Raw genomic sequence first — 5,699 nt, forward strand, 5'->3', positions numbered from 1 at the left:
CCTCCTCCTCATCTTTCTTTTTTAGCAAGGTGAATTTAACAAACCATCAAATTGTTTTTTCACCTCACCCAACCGAATTAACCCAGTCTCTGAGTTGAAGTGGCCCCCTGTCAACTTAAATTGGGAAATCGCATTGCAAATGACCCTTGCCCTGTTTCTCAAAGAGAAAGTGCAGCTTTGGCCAAGCCCGCCCCAGACCAGTGGCGCTAGGAGCATGGATTGGGGACCTGAGGCAATCCAACTGAAGTCTGTAGCTGAACCTTCCTCAGAGACCCTGAGTATATTATTTCCTTATCTGTACCCACAAAGGATATATAGGAAGATATAAATGAGAAAACGCCTGTGTTGAGAACAGTGGCCTTGTACACAGTAATTATATTCATCCTTTTGTAATTATTCCTATTAATTATCATTATTAATTATTTATTATTTCCATTATTATCATTTCTTAAATCCAACCTGAAAGGCAGGGACTTTGTTTATAAACTGCTATATTTTGCACTTAAACACTTCCTCTTGCACATGAAAACAATAAGAATGTTCAAATTGGGATGACTCAAAAGTTGTTGTGATATGGGTTTATAGCTCACAGGAAGCTGTGAGCTAGCTAAACTTTTATCTTGACTGTTTACCTCAATTACAACTTGCAATAATATTGCTCTAGAGTTGCCTTCATGGATTGTCACTTTTGTAATAGGCGTTTTATTTTCTTTAGGATAAATGACTTCTAAAATAAAGTGATTAAAAATATCACACTGAATCTCACTGCAGTGAACAAACTCTGTTCAAGAGTTCCCTCTGAGCCTGTTTTCCCTTCTGTAAAATATAAGGGTTGAGTCAGATTTAGAGTCCCAAGCCAAACCATACAACGGATAGGTAAACCGGAGTCTCCATCACAAACTCCATCTTTGGAGAGAGTGGAAGAGGAATAAAGCTGCAAATGGCAATTACGGCAGTGGGAGATGGGATGGCAGGCCCCGGACTGGGGAAAACTCACCTAAAGAATATGATCTCTGACCTTTACAGTCCTGGAGATTAAAAAGTCTATGTGAGCACTGAACATCTGAGTCTCAAAAATATGTTTGTCTTTTAATCTGATAATTTGGTTTAGTATGAATTCTCATTCATTCCAGTGTATGTACTTGTTGTAAACATATACATAAGTTTTTACAAAAACTTACTAATTCGAAAGCTGTGATGATTAATTTTATCTGTTGACTTGGCTAGGCCACGGTACCCAGATTTTGGTCAAACACCAGTCTAGATGTTGCTATGAAGATATTTTTTTAAGATGTGATTAATATTTAAATCAGTAGACTTTGAGTAAAGCAGATTAGCCTCCATAACATGCGTGGGTCTCATCCAATCAGTTGAAGGCCTTAAGTAAAAAAAGACCAAGGTCCCCCCAAAGATGATGAAATTCTCACTCCAGGCTGCCTTTGATCTCAAGCTGCAACACCAACTCAATCTCCAGCCTGCTGACCTGCCCTGTAAACTTAAGATTTGCTGGTCTCCACAATCAATTCCTTATGATAAATATGTCTCTTTCTGTATATAGGTATGTGTATGTTTGTATATTTCCTATTGGTTCTGTTTCTATGGAGAACCCTGACTAATACACAAACTATAATAAAACCACACAATCATTTCACCTCATCAGCAGTTCTTACATTGGAAAATGAAAACAACAAATTAATATACAAATTTCAACATCAGAAATTTCATTTTGCCCAAATAGAGACATAATCTTGGAATTCAATCATATTTAAAGAATCAGTTACTATCGTATAAGAAAAACAACTATGATAACTAATATCTTTGTGGTGCAAAACTGTCATTTGTTCTCTTCAGCAGTGATTCCAACCTCAGACTCAACTGCCTCTGGAGAAGATATTCAGCAAGTTTTTCTTCACAAATAGCAGCCATAAGGATTACTTCTTCCCATTTTTGCACAGAATTTATCTCAAAACTGGGACCCAAAGTGCTCAAAGCAAATGAAAGATAAAACAAATGGACTGTCCTAAGGCCAGTGAGCCAGTGGAACCATGGCTTCTCCTGGACCAGTCCATTCATGAGCTGACAGAATTTTAACTATTTAAATATAAAATTCCAATAATTTAAAAAATCGATTCAAACATAAGCTACATTATTTCTCTATGAACAGGGAAACTTAAACAGTTGCCAGGAGACAAGGAGAGAACCACTGTCGCTTTAGCCCCGCTTCTCTATTTCCATTCGGGTGGAGCGTTGGCTTCTCCCTCTCCTCAAGTCTCAGTATCTTTTCATGAGACCAGGACAGTGCCAAAGAATGTGGCCATTTTGTGAGCCCCGCCCCCCCAAGCCAAAGAAATGGTCCCTCAGTTAGGACAGGTCCTTCCGCAATTAGAGAAAAAAGGCTGAAACCACATGGTATATTTCAGCACCCTACAACGTGATTCTGAGAACACACAAACTTACTCTCAACTGAAGTACCTAGTTTGGTACTAAATACTCCCCTACTCAAGCCATAATTTACATCCTAAGAGTAACCAACACAGTAAAAAACAGAGAATGAAATCAATACATCATGGTCTAATTGCACAAAATATTAAGATGCTATTCTTCATGAATTTTCACCAGAAATGAGCTTCAAAACATTTAATCATTCCTACTAAACACCTACATGTGTTAGACAGGCACCAATAGCAGCAACTTTCTTATTCTTAAGCATTTAAAAGCAAGAGAGTTTTCAATCCATAAGCTTCATAGAGGCCCAGTTAGAGCACAAGGAAACAAGGTCATGGCTGAGAACAAGAAATTGTCAAATGGAAAAAGTTCTAGGCATTGATGCAGCAGAACTTCTACACTTTCTAATTCCTGGAAAACCCTGTCTGGTCTTATGTCAAAGGCTGTACTTTGGCAGAAGTCAAATATAACTTTAAAACAATAATGAAAGTAAAAAAAATCCAGTTTCCCTCCTCAATGTTTTATTTTCCAGTCTTGCCTACCCAACTTTCCTTTCCTTTCATCTTGAAATGTCTTGAAGAATATTACTTGTAGTAATTAAATTTCCTTAAATAGCTTTTCCTTCTATCTTTCCAATTCAATTGCAAACTTTCACTGCCCTTTCCCCACTTCCTTCCTTCTCTAGAAAAATGTTTTGGGCTATCTGGAGATGTGATCACCTTCCCAGTCTCATCTCTTTTACAGTTACTTCTGTGGGGAACTGTGTCTGATATTGTTCTCTAATTATTTGAAGATTAATATACAATTGCCCCAATGAAACACGAAGCTTCTTGAGATAAAGTAGCAAAGCTGATACTTCTTTTGAAGGGTCTACAGTACTTAGCTTAGTGTTAATACAACAAACAATAAACCCGCGTTGAATTGAATTCTCCTTTCCTTGAAAGTTAAACCTCCTTGAAGTTCTCAAGTTGGTATTAGAATGAGAATTGTTAGAACTTAATAAATCAGTCTTCTCTGAGTGTCATTGAAATGCTTTGCATAAAGTCCAAAGCAAGGCCTTTTGTATAATCAGTAGCTTTAGTTTTTAATTCCAGCTGTGATAGAATGGTACCTTACCTTTCTTCCTTTTAGTAATTGTCTCTTGATGGTATGGACTCAGGCCCTATGTGAGTAGATCTGCCAAGATGGAGGCAACCATCTTGGAATTTTTAAGTTATTTATATATAGATGCTTTTATTATTACCTTCCATAATAAAAGCATCTATATATAAATAACTTAAAAATTCCAGATCCTCCAAGGTTGGAAATCTCTGGGGAGAAGAAAAAAAGACCCTATGAGTGAAGAGAGACTGAAGAAGTCTAGGGAGAGAATATTCTCCTTCAAGGACAAGAGGCTCCTCAAAAAATTAAAAATAGAGCTACCATATGATCCAGGAACTCCACTTCTGGGTATTTATCTGAAGGAAATGAAAACACTAATTCAAAAAGATATCTGCATAATTATTGCAGTATTGTTTACAATAGCCGACACATGGAAGCATCCTAAGTGTCCATCTTTAGTTGACTGAATAAAGAAAACTTGGTATATATGTACAATGAAACATTATTCAGCCATAAAAAAGAAGGAAATCTTGCCATTTACGACAACATAGATGGAATCTTGAGGACTTTATGCTAAGTTAAATAAGTCAGATAGAAAAAGACAAATACTATACGATCTCACTTATATGTAGACTCTTAGAAATTAAAAAAAAACAACAAAAAAAAACAAAACTCATGGATACAGAGAAGAGATTGGTGGTTTCCAGAGGCAGGGAAGTGGGGTTTGTAAAATGGGCAAAGGTGGCTAAAAGGGACAAACTTTCATAAAATAAATAAATCATGGATATAATGGATAGCATAGTGACTATAGTTAATAAAACTGTATCGTGTATTTGAAAGTTGCTAAGAGAGTAGATATTAAAAGTTCTCATCACAAGAAAAAATTTGTAACTATGAGTGGTGATGGATATTAATTAGAATTATTGTGGTGATTTCAATATATACAAATATTGAATTATTCTGTTTTACACACGGAACTAATTTAATGTTATATGTCAATTATACCTCGCTTTTAAAAATATGGTGAAGTACTCATCAAAAAAAAAATATGTCTGTGTTGGGAGATCCATAGCTGGCGTATTAAATTAAGAATATGCAGATTAAAGTTTGCCTGCTTGCTAATAAATATTTGAGCATGTGGCAAAAAAAAAAAAGTGTGCAGATTATGACCTGCTGAATGAGGAGGCACAAGCCACCCACACTGGGTTGGCAGGTAGATCTGTCAGCATGCAAGCTCCCACATTGGGGGTGTGAAAACCTTAGGGTTGTTTTGTTCGAAAGCACAGTTTCAATACACTTGCACTAAAAAAGTCGAGTCACAAGGTTTATTACTTACAGATCCCAGAATTACTTACAGTATTAGGGGGTTGGTTAGAAGGAAGGCACAGTGAGCTGGGGGAAGGGCAGTTCCCTGTCCGAAGTCAGGAGATAGAGATTAGGGTAGCAAGCACCTATTACCAATAAGGCGGTGGAGAGATCAGTAACTTTTCAAGGGCTCAACTCTAACTGGTTATTTGAAAAGGTGCCTTGGGAAAAGCAAAGTGGGAACTTGGGGCAGAAATCCTAAGCTCAGGTCCTTATCTTAAATGTCCAGACTGTGGATGTGAGCAGGGTTGTCACACTGTAAAATGCCTATGCAGCAACTCAAAATAACTTTTCTTACGACGTCGCTCACCTATAGTTGGGTATCCCCAGAGACACCTAAGGACCCTCAAGGCAAAATTTCAGCAACTGCAAGTCATTTGCCTTAATCTTTTGCCTCTACTCCCACCTGTCCATAACTGATTCCTCAGAATCAATTGTGGAAAGCTCACCGCTTCCATCTATCATTCCAAGAGCATCAAGTTTGGTGTCAAAGTTTCTGTCTCCAAGGTTCCTAGTCTGCAGGCTGAAAGACCATCTGTCACTGATTTCCTGAAGAAGGAAAGCATCACCTCCCTCCCTCATGCCTTATGTACTGTTCTTTGTGTTCAGTCTCAGAAAAGTTAATATAAATCCACTAGATCCTGGAGTCCAAACCCTTTTCTCCATAAGAGCCACAAACTAGCCTGAGGACCAGTTAGGGACAGCCCCTATCACTGATATTCTGAATCATCTTCTCCAGCACAAGTCCAGAGCGGGAGCGGGGCCGGGGAAGCGGGGGGACGAGAGAG

The sequence above is a fragment of the Pteropus alecto genome, unplaced genomic scaffold, assembly GCF_000325575.1.
Source record: "Pteropus alecto unplaced genomic scaffold, ASM32557v1 scaffold276, whole genome shotgun sequence".
Taxonomy (NCBI): domain Eukaryota; kingdom Metazoa; phylum Chordata; class Mammalia; order Chiroptera; family Pteropodidae; genus Pteropus; species Pteropus alecto.